This window comes from Saccopteryx leptura, chromosome 11 (genome assembly GCF_036850995.1).
Source record: "Saccopteryx leptura isolate mSacLep1 chromosome 11, mSacLep1_pri_phased_curated, whole genome shotgun sequence".
In the NCBI taxonomy this organism is placed as follows: domain Eukaryota; kingdom Metazoa; phylum Chordata; class Mammalia; order Chiroptera; family Emballonuridae; genus Saccopteryx; species Saccopteryx leptura.
In genome coordinates this window covers 11,491,978-11,508,023 of record NC_089513.1, presented here as the reverse complement: position 1 = coordinate 11,508,023, position 16,046 = coordinate 11,491,978, and the positions used below count along the sequence as shown (strand labels likewise).

At 39.6% G+C, this 16,046-nt stretch overlaps 1 protein-coding gene and 1 non-coding gene across 2 annotated transcripts in view; both read left to right on the top strand.

The window, feature by feature from the left end:
* CDH20 (cadherin 20) overlaps positions 1–16,046 on the top strand; it is a 202,655-nt gene that overhangs the window by 53,662 nt on the left and 132,947 nt on the right. The gene's annotated exons all lie outside the window — the stretch shown is intronic.
* On the top strand, positions 2,331–2,544 carry LOC136383593 (small nucleolar RNA U3). Its single transcript, XR_010747432.1, has one exon. It is a non-coding gene; the product is annotated as a small nucleolar RNA U3 (small nucleolar RNA).

Genomic DNA, 16,046 nt, shown 5'->3' with positions numbered 1-16,046 from the left:
ACAGAGAAGAACGTGAAAAATAGCGTTGCTCTACTCATAAACAGAGAGGATTTGAAGAGGGTCTATTTATATTTCTTACAGAACTTCAAAGATATGTGTCGCTAGAGCAATATTGCTGTTTTATCACTCCAGTTGTCTAGAGTAAGTTAAATTACCTTGCTACAAAGATAAAAAGCATATCAGAAATTCACCAATCATGCTCAATGCTATTTAACTGAAAATAAGGTTAGGCATCCCTCATTAAGACAGAAAGGAGCAGGAAGGCCTTGTTACCCAAATTCCCAACCCTCTTGCTATAAAAATTCTACTGCATGCAGCAGAAAATCTAGCCTATCGTGGGTTAAGCAAAAATAGAGTACGGCTTTTCTCTTATAACGATGTCCAGAGGTGTGCTGGCTTTAGGTATGGTGGGATCCAGGAGTCCACCATATAATCCAGGCTTCTGCTGTGTTTCACTGTGATTCGCACAACTGTGCCCTGCCCCTGGGCCATCCCCTTCCTCAGGCACGCACCCCGCTGAGCAGCAACACTGGCTGTAGCAGTTTAAGAAATCAGGGCCACCTGTCCTGTGGTCAATAAAAAGAGAATGTTTGCAGAACCTTAGAAGAGCAGGGAGGTGAGTCACAAGCAGGATGCTCCTGCAAAGCTCAGCTTATGCCTTCCTGAGTCATATGCCCCGTACAAAAGACCTTCCCTGCTGCCCATCCAGTAACTGTTACCCCCTTCCTCCTTGGTAACAGAATCTTAGTTTGGTGCGAGTGTGGAGCAGCAATGGGCTCAGGGAAGCGGGCCAGTTCCTGAGTCTAAATAATGAACCATAACTGAATTAAGTCACTGTGCTAATGCTGCAGTGTTTTCCAGGGACTGGCTTAGGACACGGGCAATGCCGGTCAATAGGGCCTTTGCAGAAGTCTCCCAGAGGCCTGTGGGGAATATTGTCCTCTTTAATAAAGAGAAATTCAAGTTGCCATCTCTACCCCCTACTCCAGATGCTGTCACATAAAGACATGAGATCTGAAACTGTGGCAATCCTCTTACTCATATAAACATGGGAATCGTAGAAAGGCTGACTCAGAAACTGACTTCACTGAGCCATGGAAGAAATCTTGGAGCTGTTTTCTTCCAGAAATCTTGTTGGGGAAGGATAACTAACCTCCTTTGTTTGCTTTTTTTCTTTTTTATAAGATTTTACTTTTTATTTATTTTATAGTGGGGGGCGGGGTGTGGCAAGAACTATCAACTCATAGCTGCTTCACTTTAGTTGTTCATTGCTTGCGTGTTGTATGTGCCTTGGCCAGGCAAGCCCATGGTTTCAAACTGGCGACCTCTGCGTTCCAGGTCGACACAACACTCCATCCACTGTGTCACCACAGGCCAGGGTTACCTCCTGTTTTTTATAACACTTTTAATCAGATATTCTATTACTTGCAGCCTAAAGCACCCTAACTGATAAAAATCGATTCTGAGGAGTCAGAAGATGAATGTGATCATGATCTTAAGCCCTCAGGGCTTATTTACGGAGGAGGGAGGGAGATTAGTCCCACGCCAAGAGCTCAGCTAAGACTAGGAAAGGGGACTTCTCTAGAGGCAAACCTGAGCGACTGCGAGACTGGCAAAGGGAAGCTCAGAGGTCGGCAAGACAGTCCAGAAAATGTTTGATACACGTGGCATTCCACCTCCAAAAATATCATTCGCGTTGCTCACCGGGGACCTGTGGAATCTCTGTTAACGTAAATATAACCAGGTCACGAACCCTCCTCATTTTTAGGCATCTGCTGCGCCTTTCTTCCTGGACGGATGGCCCACAGTTCATCACACCCAAATGTCTGAAATGAAACTCCCCTCCGCCTCAAAAGCCCTTCCACCCTCTTTGTTCCACCTCTCAGAGCATAATACCACTTTCCCAATTCAAACCGGAAACTTCAAAGCCATTCTTGACCCTTCTTCCGCCACCATCTCCCACTACGGTCATAACTTCTGTCCACTCCACATCCGGGACACCTGTTGGCTCGTCTCTTGCTCACCTCTGCCGTTTCCCTGCCCTAATCAATGTCTTATGCCCCACCGCAGCAACGCCTGGTTGGGCTTTTGGACTTCAGACACATCTATCTTCAATCCATCATCTCATTGCTCTTAGAGTTACAAAGATCATGGAACAATGTTAAAAAAAAAACACAGCCTTCCAAAAATGTCTTAAACTGCTCCTAATGCAAAGCCTCAGACCATTTTGTTCCCTAAGTCCACACTTCTAAGTACACTGCAGTAATTAAACTAACAATAAGCAACATTACTTAAAAAGAAAGTTATGTTTGCTGAAGAATACAGAGTAAAAGACTATACTTTCAGGGATCGTTTCTATAGTTTGTTACTGGAGAAGTTTCTCTGATCGTGTAGAGTACCCGACGCCACGAGGAGGAGTTGCAGTGTTCTCTCCTGAGCGTGAAGCCAGCTTTTGGTGTTGCTTGTGCAACTGCCTGTTGCCATTGACGATTGTTCTTCTCTTCCTTTGAGAGAGTAAGAGGGAGAGAATGCAGTCTGAGCAGGAAAAAAAAAAAAAAGAATACAGAGTAATAACTAGGGCCAAAGGGGAGAATGAGAAGAGGGCTTTGGAGTCAGGAATTCCTGGCCCCAAGTTCCAGCTTACATGCTAAATGGAGAACGGTCACATCCCTTAACCCAGTAGTTCCCAAACTTTTTGAAGTCGGGGAGCATTTAAAATCCTACAAATAATTGTAAATGCACTGTATACAAATTTTTGAGAAATGTTATAATAATTATGTCAAATATTAAAGAAAAAAATAAAGTCCAAGCATGCTTTTATGGTAAACAAAATAAATATGACCAAATTAAATTTATTCTGATATTTAAAAACATTTTTATGTTACATTATTTGAGTTATGCTTTTTAGAATTCATAAAAAAGAAGGGTTAAAAAATTTAAAAACAACAAAAATGTTATCTTTTTATATAAATAGATACATTCTTAGTAAGATTGAGTAAATTCGGCAGGTCCCAGCGCAAATGTGTTAAGTTTTTTCATTCTTGTGTTTATGAGAAACATGAGCCTGATGTGTCCTAGCGATTTCTTCAAAGTTTGGGCATATATTTGAAAGGCAAATTCTCATTTCCTCATCAATACATTGAAGAATTCCTCTTTTTTTACTCTTAATTGTGTTGAGGGTAGAAAATCCTAATTCATATAAATAGGATGTTGAAAATTATAGTAAAATGTTCAAAGCTTTTTTAGATACTGCCACATATTCTTTTATAGAAATCCAAAAGGCTTCAAGAGACAATTTCTTATGTTTAATCATCAATCCAAAACCCCCACCATACATAGCATCTTAACTTGACACCAAACAAAGGATAGAAGAAACTTGCCTCCAGTCTTTCTGGGAAACATAGGGGGTAGTATAAACAATCCAGTACCACAGCTTAACAGCCTTTTGCAACCTAATCAGGCAAGTGAGGTGGGGGGTTGGGCAGACTGTCAGTTTATAGCCAATTCCGCCCCCCGTCCCCCCAAAATTTAAACTCCAAAAACCCTGTTGGTGTTTTGGTCCCCAACAGGCACATATTTCTCTGGAATACCATAGGGCATACCTGGAAATCTTCTAGGGCGCACCAGTGCTCCCTGGCACACACTTTGAGAACCATTGCCTTAACCTCTCAGAGCCCCTGTGCTCTCTCCTCTGTTAATTTGGGGAGTACAGTCCCCAATTTGAGAGCTGATAAGGGCTTTAAATAAGGTCACAGAGGCTAAGTGTCCGGTCCAGAATGACAGTAGATTCTCAACCCAAAAACTGTTATTATTGTTGCTCTTGTTACAAGGCGATGAGGAAATACTGGATTTTCTTCCTTATTCAAAATCAAGGCTATTTATTGCAGAGGTTTTTTGAAAAATTCACAGATTCCATTGTATGTATGTGCCACATTAAACTGAAACAATTGTACAAACCAGACAGACAAACAGCAACTACCTCACATGGACAGCAGTTTGGTGATTCCCAGAGGGGAACAGGATGGAGGGAAGTGGGTAAAGGGTAAAGGGGTCCAATATATGGCGATAGGAGGCAATTTCACTTCAGTGGTAAATACAGTACAGCACCCAGATGGTGTGTCATAGAGTTGTACACCTGAAACCCAGGTAACTACATTAGCCAATGTCACCCCAATAAAGTTAATTTTTTAAAGTCCACAGACTCACATACCGTGATCATATACTTTTCCCATAAGAGAGGTTCGTACTCAGTGGCAATACACAACTCCAAAAAGCTTTTTCATTTTGATCTCCCAAACCCAAGTCCAACAAACAGCCGCAAACTAACAGGCAGGAAGAGCGAAGATGGAGAAAATGGGAGGTAACAGCCGGGAAGCTTCAAGAAATGTTTCTTTCTGATGGAAGATCTCAAAAGGCACAGGAGCTGGGCAGAGAGTTGTGATGAGTCAGGGAGACCTGCCACGAGAGGCGCAAAGAGCATAACCCTGCTGCACTAGCCTAGACCCTCGCTCTCCTGCGAGCGGGCTCATCGTCTTGGACAAGTTTCTCAACCTCTCTGTAAAACAGACACTATCCCTGTGTCTGTGTCATAGATACATGTGGGTACATACGGGGTAAACAGGCACTTACACGGTTCTCGGCCCACAGTGAGTGACCACAGAAGCACTCGCTGTCCTTCGTACGTCACCATGTCATCAGCAGTGCTGAGTGGAAAGACTGAATCATCCAAGATCATAAGTGGTAGCCTCTGTTTTTAAAGAGAAGCGGCAATACCTTTGAGAATTAGTTCAATCAAAAATGTTACATTCTTTAAAAAGGTCTGGTGCTTCTGGTGGAAAAGCTCAGGTATCTGGAATTCCAGGGAGAGTAACAGGAAAATGAGACACTGCATCTAGATTCAGAATTTTTAAGTAGATGTTATTTTTAGTAGCTGAAAGGATGTCTTTTCTCCCCCATGCCTTCAGAATTGAAAAGAGAGCCAGGGAGAAAGGCTAGCTCTTGCAATTTTTTTTTTTAATTTTATTTTTTTAATGGGGCGACATCAATAAGTCAGGATACATATATTCAAAGATAACAAGTCCAGGTTATCTTGTCTTTCAATTATGTTGCATACCCATCACCCAAAGTCAGATTGTCCTCTGTCATCTTCTATCTAGTTTTCTTTGTGCCCCTCTCCCTCTTCCTTTCCCTCTCCCTTTCCACCCTCCCCCCGTAACCACCACACTCTTATCAATGTCTCTTAGTTTCACTTTTATGTCCCACCTACGTATGGAATAATGCAGTTCCTGTTTTTTTCTGATTTACTTATTTCACTTCGTATAATGTTATCAAGATCCCACCATTTTGCTATAAATGATCCGATGTCATCATTTCTTATGGCTGAGTAGTATTCCATAGTGTATATGTGCCACATCTTCTTTATCCAGTCATCTATTGACGGGCTTTTTGGTTGTTTCCATGTCCTGGCCACTGTGAACAATGCAGCAATGAACATGGGGCTGCATGTGTCTTTACGTATCAATGTTTCTGAGTTTTGGGGGTATATACCCAGTAGAGGCATTGCTGGGTCATAAGGTAGTTCTATTTTCAGTTTTTTGAGGAACCACCATACTTTCTTCCATAATGGTTGTACTACTTTACATTCCCACCAACAGTGTATGAGGGTTCCTTTTTCTCCACAGCCTCTCCAACATTTGCTATTACCTGTCTTGTTAATAATAGCTAATCTAACAGGTGTGAGGTGGTATCTCATTGCAGTTTTGATTTGCATTTCTCTAATAACTAAAGAAGATGAGCATCTTTTCATATATCTCTTGGCCATTTGTACTTCCTCCTGGGAGAAGTGTCTGTTCATGTCCTCTTCCCATTTTTTTATTGGATTGTTTGTTTGTTTGTTGTTGAGTTTTATGAGTTCTTTGTATATTTTGGATATTAGGCCCTTATCTGAGCTGTTGTTTGAAAATATCATTTCCCATTTAGTTGGCTTTCTGTTTATTTTGTTATCAGTTTCTCTTGCTGAGCAAAAACTTCTTAGTCTGATGTAGTCCCATTCATTAATTTTTGCCTTCACTTCTCTTGCCTGTGGAGTCAAATTCATAAAATGCTCTTTAAAACCCAGGTCCATGAGTTGAGTACCTATGTCTTCTTCTATGTACTTTATTGTTTCAGGTCTTATGTTTAGATCTTTGATCCATTTTGAGTTAATTTTAGTACAGGGGGACAAACTGTAGTCCAGTTTCATTCTTTTGCATGTGGCTTTCCAGTTTTCCCAGCACCATTTATTGAAGAGGCTTTCTTTTCTCCATTGTATGTTCTTGGCCCCTTTATCAAAAATTATTTGACTATATATATGTGGTTTTATTTCTGGACTTTCTATTCTGTTCCATTGGTCTGAGTGTCTACTTTTCTGCCAATACCATGCTGTTTTGATTGTCGTGGCCTTATAATATAGTGTGAAGTCAGGTATTGTAATGCCCCCAGTTTCATTCTTTTTCTTTAGGATTGCTTTGGCTATTCGGGGTTTTTTATAGTTCCATATAAATCTGATGATTTTTTGCTCTATTTCTTTAAAAAATGTCATTGGAATTTTGATGGGAATTGCATTAAATTTGTATATTGCTTTGGGTAATATGGCCATCTTGATTATATTTATTCTTCCTAACCAAGAACAAGGAATATTCTTCCATCTCATTATATCTTTTTCGATTTCTCTTAACAATGGTTTATAGTTTTCATTATATAAGTCCTTTACATTCTTTGTTATGTTTATTCCTAAGTATTTTATTTTTTTTTGTTGCAATCGTGAAGGAGATTATTCTTTTGAGTTCGTTCTCAGTTGTTTCATTGTTGGCATATAGAAAGGCTATTGACTTCTGTATGTTAATTTTGTATCCTGCGACCTTACTGTATTGGCTTATTGTTTCTAGTAGTCTTTTTGTGGATTCTTTGGGGTTTTCGATGTATAGGATCATATCATCTGCAAGAAGTGATACCTTTACTTCTTCTTTTCCAATATGGATGCCCTTTATTTCTTTGTCTTGTCTGATTGCTCTGGCTAGAACCTCTAGTACCACATTAAATAAGAGTGGAGAGAGTGGACAACCCTGTCTTGTTCCTGATTTAAGGGGGAAAGCCTTCAGTTTAGTGCCATTTAATATGATGTTAGCTGATGGTTTATCATATATGGCCTTTATCATGTTGAGATATTTTCCTTCTATACCCATTTTGTTGAGAGTCTTAAACAAAAAATTGTGTTGTATTTTATCGAAAGCCTTTTCTGCGTCTATTGATAAGATCATGTGGTTTTTGTTCTTTGTTTTGTTGATATGGTGTATTACGTTAACCGTTTTACGTATGTTGAACCATCCTTGAGATTCTGGGATGAATCCCACTTGATCATGATGTATTATTTTTTTAATATGTTGTTGTATTCGATTTGCTAGTATTTTGTTTAGTATTTTAGCATCTGTATTCATTAGAGATATTGGTCTGTAGTTTTCTTTTTCTGTGCCATCCTTGCCTGGTTTTGGTATGAGGGTTATGTTGGCCTCATAAAATGTGTTTGGAAGTATTGCTTCTTCTTCAATTTTTTGGAAGACTTTGAGGAGAATAGGAACCAAGTCTTCTTTGAATGTTTGATAAAATTCGCTGGTATAGCTGTCTGGGCCTGGACTTTTATTTTGGGGGAGGTTTTTAATGGTTTTTTCTATTTCTTCTCTACTAATAGGTCTGTTTAGGCTTTCTGCTTCTTCTTGACTCAGTCTAGGAAGGTTGTATTGTTCTAGGAATTTATCCATTTCTTCTAGATTGTTGAATTTAGTAGCATATAGTTTTTCATAGTATTCTACAATAATTCTTTGTATATCTATGGTGTCCGTGGTGATTTCTCTTCCTTCATTTTGGATTTTGTTTATATGAGTTCTTTCTCTTTTTTCCTTGGTAAGTCTTGCCAGAGTTTGTCAATTTTGTTGATCTTTTCAAAGAACCAGCTCTTTGTTCTATTAATTTTTTCTATAGTTTTACTGTTCTCTATTTCATTTATTTCTGCTCTGATTTTTATTATCTCCTTTCTTCGGCTGGTTTTGGGTTGTCTTTGTTCTTCTTTTTCTAGTTCCTTAAGGTGTGAAGTTAAGTGGTTCACTTGGGCTCTCTCTTGTTTGTTCATATAGGCCTGAAGTGATATGAACTTCCCTCTTATCACTGCTTTTGCTGCATCCCATAGATTCTGATATGTCGTATTGTCATTTTCATTAATCTGTATATATCTTTTGATCTCTGCACTTATTTCTTCTTTGACCCATTCATTTTTTAAAAGTATGTTGTTTAGTTTCCACATTTTTGTGGGATTTTTTTCCTCCTTTTTGCAGTTGAATTCTAGTTTCAAGGCTTTATGATCAGAAAATATGCTTGGTACAACTTCAATTTTTCTGAATTTGCTGATGTTGTTTTTGTGGCCCAACATATGGTCAATTCTTGAGAATGATCCATGTACACTGGAGAAAAATGTATACTCAGTCACTTTGAGATGAAATGTCCTGTAGATGTCTATCATATCCAGGTGCTCTAGTGTTTTGTTTAAGGCCAATATATCTTTGTTGATTCTCTGTTTGGGTGACCGATCTAGAGCCGTCAGCGGTGTACTGAGGTCTCCAAGTATGATTGTATTTTTGTCAGTTTTTTTTAAGGTCAATAAGTAGCTGTCTTATATATTTTGGTGCTTCTTGGTTTAGTGCATATATATTAAGAATTGTTATGTCTTCTTGATTCAGTGTCCCCTTAGCCATTATGAAATGGCCATTTTTGTCTCTGAGTACTTTTGTTGTCTTGTAGTCAGCATTATCAGATATGAGTATTGCTACGCCTGCTTTTTTTTGGATGTTATTTGCTCTCAATATTGTTTTCCAGCCTTTCACTTTGAATTTATTTTTATCCTTGTTACTTAGGTGAGTTTCCTGTAGGCAGCATGCAGTTGGATTTTCTTTTTTAATTCATTCTGCTACTCTGTGTCTTTTTATTGGTAAGTTTAATCCGTTTACATTTAGTGTAATTATTGACACTTGTGAGTTCCCTATTGCCATTTTATAGATTGCTTTCTGTTAGTTTTGTGTCTTGTTTGATCCTTCTCTTTCGTTTTTCTATATTTTGTTTTTATTTGGTTGTATTCCATACATCTTTTCTCTGTTGCTATCTTTTTTATCTCATGTGCTTCTGTGGTGGTTTTTTCAATGGTGGTTACCTTTAAGTAATGAAAAGGGTTCCTACCCTGTTCATTGTAGCGCACTATTTTGTGAGTACTTTTGCACTCCATTGTCCTTTGCTACTGTTAATCTCCATCCTCTCCCCCCTTTCTTTTTGTTGTTGTCACAGTTTAAAATTGGTTTTATTGTGTTCTTCTTGGAGCTTTTACTTGTGGCTTTGTTTTTTTTTGTTCTTTGTATCTGATTGGAGAACCCCCTTTAGTAATTCCTGGAGTGGGGGTTTTCTGATGATAAATTCCCTCATCTTTTCTGTATCTGTGAATGTTTTTATTTCTCCTTCATATTTGAAGGATAGCTTTGATGGGTATAGTATTCATGGTTGAAAGTTCCTCTCTTTCAGGACTTTAAATATTGGGGTCCACTCTCTTCTAGCTTGTAGAGTTTCTGCTGAGAAATCTGATGATAATCTAATGGGCCTTCCTTTATATGTTGTATTCTTCTTTTCCCAGGCTGCCTTGAGAATTTTTTTTTTGCCATTGGTTTGTGCCAATTTCATTATGATGTGCCTTGGAGTAGGTTTGTTGGGGTTAAAAAAACTTGGAGTTCTGTTTGCTTCATGAATTTGAGGCTTTAGTTCTTTCCACAGGCTTGGGAAGTTCTCATCTATTATTTGTTTGAGTATGTTCTCCATTCCATTTTCTCTCTCTTCTCCCTCTGATATACCTATTATTCTTATGCTATTCTTTCTGATGGAGTCAGATAATTCTTGTAGGGCTATCTCATTTTTTTTTAATTTTTAAGTCTCTTTCTTCTTCTCTCTGTTGTGCCTCAAGTTGCTTGTCTTTTATTTCACTAATCCTCTCTTCTATCTGGCCTGTTCTATTGGCTAAGCTTGTTACCTCGTTTTTCAGCTCATGAATTGAGCTTTTCATCTCTGTTTGATTTGTTTTTATAGTTTCAATTTCCTTGGAAATATATTCTTTGTGTTCATTGTTTTCTGATTTTCCTAAATTGCCTTTCTGTGTTTTCTTGTATATCTCTGAGTATTTTTAGGATTTCTATCTTGAATTCTCTGTCATTTAGCTACAAGGTTTTCAATATATTAAATTTTTTCTCCATAGATTTTTCTTCATCTATCTGTGTTACCTCTCTTTCTTTTGTATCCATGATATTTGATTTTCTCTTCCTTAATGGCATCTGAGGGTGGTTTTGTTGATAGTATTAATGAGATTTAATAAAGAATAAAAAGTTAAAAAAATAAAAGAATCGAAAAAAGTTGTTTTTTTAAATTAATAATGAAATAAAGAAAAATAAAATAATAAAAAAATTTAAAAAAATTTTAAAGAAAAGGAAATTATTCCCCCCCTCCTTTTTTCCTCTCCTCTCCTCTCCCCCCTTTTTGAGAAAATCTTGTGGTGAACTGTGAATTACATTGTATTTAATAGAACAAACAATGCCTGTAATGGAGGGCCTGAATTGGGGAAAAGTAATAAAGGGGCAAAAAATAAAAAAATAAAAAAGGGGGGGGTATGGACCCACAAAAAGCAAATAAAAAAAATTTGGATCAAGAATAAAATGATTTGCGTTTAGGTGTTGGTTGACTAAGAGTTATGATAAGAGGAATAAGAAGGAAACAGGAAAATGGGGGGACAAATTAAAAAATTACTATTGTATTTAGTGGAATAAGAGCTTGATAAAATGGAGAGCCAGGGATGGGAGCACTGCTAGTGAGTTAAAAAGGTCAAGTAAAAAACCCCCAAAATGCCACAAACATAAGTTTGAGTCCCAGATACGATAATTTGTTCGTTATTGAGGTTTGAATGAGAGGAGACGTAAAGGAGAAAGGAAGAAACTAATATAGAGGGAGAAAAGAAAGAGAGAGAGAGAAAAAAAAGAGGGAACCACTAAAAGAAGATAAAAGAAAAAAGAGGAGAGAGAGAGAGAGAGAGAGTTAAGGGTTTTGGAGTGCAACCCTCATAGAGAGAAAGGAAGAGGAAAGAAAAGATAATGGGAGATGTAACACTTATGGGTAGTGTAGTTTAAGGAGAGGAGAGAGTACGACCGGTAGAGAGTTAAACGACCAAATAGGGGGAAAAAAAAAATCAAGGATGAAGATAAGAGAAACAAACGAACAAATATAATAAAATGGGATAGGTTATAAAGTCTGCAGATTATTCTTGATTTTGAGAGGTTATCTTCTTGCTTTTTCTTTTCTCTCCCTCTTCCTGGTCGGTGACTCTGTACCCCGGGTTCTGCCCCTTTGGCATGCTCAGGTAGAGGTTTGCAGTTGATAAGTCTCTATGGCGATGTCATGTATTATGCTTTAATCACGTTGGCAATTGAGGCTCATTAGCATTTATAGGCTCTGACAGTGAGAGAATCTGTGTTCCTGGAGCCTCTCTCCTAGTATTTCCTTCCTCAATTAGTAGCCTGATAATCCAGCTATGGGGTTGCTGCTGCCTCTGCCCGGATAGTAAGAGGCTCAAAGAGCTGGCCACTCCCCACTCTATTCCCACTCAGCACAGGACTCTGGGTAAGGCTCAGTCAATCAGAGCTGCTAGCATAGTCAGCCGGGGCTTCTGCCCACTCAAAGACCTCTGGCTCTGCCACTCTGTCCGGTAACACGGGTGGGCACCCACTCCCGGGGCACTTGGAGGAAACTCTCATTCACTATCTGCGCATGCAGACCAGGATGTCAGACTGGAAGTCTCGCCCTCTGAGTGAAACCCCCCCGCCCGCACTGAAAAGTTCCAGCGTTTTAATTGGCTCTCGCTCCATCCCCATCTGCGGCTTTTTCAAGGCGCTGGGGTAGCCTGAGATTCCGCTTTAGGCCCACACAAAGGCCCCTGACTCGGCCCCTCTGTGGGATAACACGGGCAGGCACTGCCGAGGCACTCGGAGGAATCTCTCGCTCACTATCTGCACACACAAAGGCCCCTGACTGTGCCCCTTGTGGTACAACACGGGTGCACACTCCCAGGGCTTTGGAAGGAATCTCTCGCCCACTATCTGTGTGCGCCGACCAGGAGATCGGGTAAAATGGCTGCCCTGCTTGTCGTTCTTTGTCTGGCTTTGGCGCGAGTGTTAGCTGTATTGCCCGGGTTGTCACAGGAACAGTTTTTCCTCGGCTTGGATCTCCATGCCACAGCCTGGTTCGGCCGTTTGTGCCGTGGCCTGGATCTATTCACCCCCTTTGCCCGCCTTAGTTTCTATATTCTCAGTTTCCAGTGAAAGCCGCCCTGTTTAGGTTAGTGAGGAAGGCGGAGCATTTCTTACTCCCTATTTCCTTCAGGGTTTGGTTATATATATTTAGCCAATTTTTCGCTCGATCATACCTTTGGGTGTATTGCAAAACATCTGGAGGCTCCAAGGATAGGTTTTTCTGTTTCTGGTTGAAGATCTTGTTGAGTTTTGGGGGAGATTTATCGGTATCGCTTCCTACCCCACCATTACTTTGACGTCATCTCCCAAGGCTAGCTCTTGGAAAGGATGCCAGAGCAGGACCATGGACCAGAAGGGCTCAGCCCGAGTGGGAGTGCCCAGTAGGGAAGCCCTCGACACCATTCTGATGTTTTAAGTGATCCCAGCTTTGCAGTGTGTAAGGCTGGCAGATGTCAGAACCAGGCTTCCTTGCCCCATGCACAAATCTGTCACTGAGGTGTCTCCTCATAGGATAAACCTTTTATTCCTAGTCCCTTAATCGAGAGAAGCAGGGGCAGCGGTTCTTGCATATTTATACAGATTGGATGAAAACTACCTACTAAATTTTATCAGTCTATTTTCTCAGGCAACCAGTAGGTATCTTCACTTTAGAGATTTTTTTAAATAATAATAAAGCAGTCAGAAAATGTGTCACTAAGTTTAACAGTAAGTTAATGTAGTCTTCACTATTTCAATCTTTGGAATAAATCTTCTGAAGGTGGAAAGGAATGCCAGCCTTATGCCAAGAAAACTAAAGGAAGAGTTAATATGCCCTCTCATGAGTGCCATCTTTTCTCATTGAATCCCTCCCAATAACTCTCAGAAAATCTAAACAAAGGGGCAGCTAGGCCTTGGCCAGGAAGGCGGCTTTACAATGTCTTCCAACTGCAGCTGTGAGCACCAAATAAATATCTGATAGATAAGTCATACTGATATCTGATTTTACATCCTTCCAGAATTTTCAGGATCTATGGCTTAATTCCAAATAATCAATTGTTTAAGTTGATAAGTTCTAGCTGAAGGATTATTATAAGACCCACATTAATATTTACCCTTTAAAAAATAACTAGAAACATTATACGACTTCATTTAAAATTAAGGCTTAGAGACACTGTAGAATTTGATGAAGACCTTATCTCTGAACCTTGACTTTAATGCATCTTAATATACTACTTATGCTCCTAGTGAAAAAAGAATATAGGGCAATAGTCCTAATCTAATAAACTATATTTACCTTAAGCCAACAGGCAATGTCATATTACTGGCAAATAAGAAATCAGTGCTTAAGAACATTAAGACCCCACATAAAAAACTTTAACAATTAATAGATAAAACACTAGTAGATAAGTGTATGAAAACAAATAATCAATTTTCCTAGAATTCTTAAATTTATCAAAAAATCAAATGTTTCAAATATAATACTCAATATTTTTTAAATATACTAGAACAATTAGTTACATGTAGAAGGGCAATGTCTCTAACTTTTCTAACAGAAATTTATCAATAAGAATAAAGACTTAGCTATTTCATACCTTTGTTCAGATCATTTCTATATTATATATTTATCCTGAGAGTAATTAGAATTTTTTTTGAAATTTTATATATACAATAAGGTATATAAAAAGACATCCTTTCAAATGTTATATCTAGCTTTGAAGAAATTGGAACCAGCATAACTAGTAAACAACAGAGGAATGGTTAATTTTAGTTCATCCTTATGACAGAATTTTAAGCTAACTTCTGAAATGCTTCAGTACTGACAACTTGAAAATTATCTATATCAAGATATAGATACCTAAAGCTAAATAAAAAAAGAGACTATTTATATCTTATATGACCAGAAATAGGTATGTACAGTGTGTCCGTAAAGTCATGGTGCATTTTTGACCGGTCACTGGAAAGCAACAAAAGACGATAGAAATGTGAAATCTGCACCAAATAAAAGCAAAACCCTTCCAATTTTTGTAGGATGATGTGGCAGCATGTGCGCATGTGCAGATGATGATGTAACACCATGTATACAGCAGAGCAGTCCACGGCCATGCCAGTCGAGATGTGGACGGTACAGAGGAAAGTTCAGTGTGTTCCGTGGCTCGCTAATTTCTAATCCGTGACCAAAATGCAACGTGAATATCGGCACTTTTATAACGAAGCGCCACCACATAGGAATAACATTACTCGGTGGGATAAGCAGTTGAAGGAAACCGGCAGTTTGGTGGAGAAACCCCGTTCTGGTAGGCCATCAGTCAGTGACGAGTCTGTAGAGGCTATACGGGATAGCTACCTAAGGAGCCCTAAAAAATCTGTGCATGAGCCCACATCGAACTGCACTGAACAGGTATGAAACTGGGAGGGTTTTCCTTTTATTTGGCGCATATTTCACATTTCTATTGTCTTTTCTTGCTTTCCTGTGACCAGTCAAAAGTGCACCATGACTTTACAGACACACTGTATATACTGATAGAAAAAGATTGAAAGCTAAATACATAAAAAGGTCAACAGTAGTTACTTACATGTGGTAAGGGTATGGTCGCTTTTGATTTACATCGTAATGTACTTCTGCATTTTCCAAAGTCTCCACAGAGAACCTGCCTAACTATCATGCTCTTAACAAATGTTAGAAAAACGGGACAGTCTCAACTAATGGCACCTGTAGGTGGAAAGTCTGAGACTCGCTCAGTTGTTGTCAGCAAGAGGCTCAGGGCTTAGTGGCATACTTCACTTCTCCTCAACTCCCACAGAGAAACCGCTCCCGCCACACTGGCGAAGTTCACGGAGTAAACCGAAGCAGTGACCATCGCTGCAGCCCCCCAGCTGACACGCGTCTCCCGCCGCCCCCCCCCCCCCCCAGCCGCACGCATCCCCCGCCGCTCCGGAGCCCGGCTCTCTCTCACTGTAGCCCGGACCGTTAGTCCTGCCCCAGCAGCAGGGAACGAGGACAGGGGACCCAGGTAAAGAATGGCCCAGGTTTGTGCTCAAAGGGTAAGCAACACATTCTTAGGGTTAGGACAGAGCTGCCGCACACCTTCCAGCATCCACGGTGTCTTCCCAACTCGACTCCACATTTACGGGTCCGCTGGGAAGAGTCAGACTGAATTATTTCAGATTCTGAACTGTGACTGCATTAGAGCAGTGAATCAATGACACGATTCTTTCATTTTAACTTTTCTGCATTTTTCCAAATTTTCATTTGTTGAGTATACATTATTTTTATAATAGAAAAAAAACAAATACAAACGACCTTTAGCCTGTGTGGTAGTCTCTGCCCTGGCAGAAATGAACACTTGGCAAGAAGGACAGAGATTTACAACTTGCTCCCTGCCCACAGAGAGAGCACTACAGCCATGTGAAAAGTTCTCAGGCAGCTCCCTGCTGATGGAGAAGATTAATTTTCTCCAAGAAGGAAGAGTAGACACGAGGTTCAGTGAGCCTCACAAGTAAGCAGTTGATGAAAGAAAGGGGCCTTGAAAGATGAGCCATCTTTGTATCTGATCAAGAAGAACCTTCCAAGAGAGAGGTCAGCACGGGCACGCTGGGAATGGGACGGCAGTTAATCTGAGCTAACAGCCTTGATCTGGTTGTTTTTGTTTTTACTTATTGATTTTTAGAGAGAGAGGTAGAGAAACGTCAACTTGTTATTCCACTTAT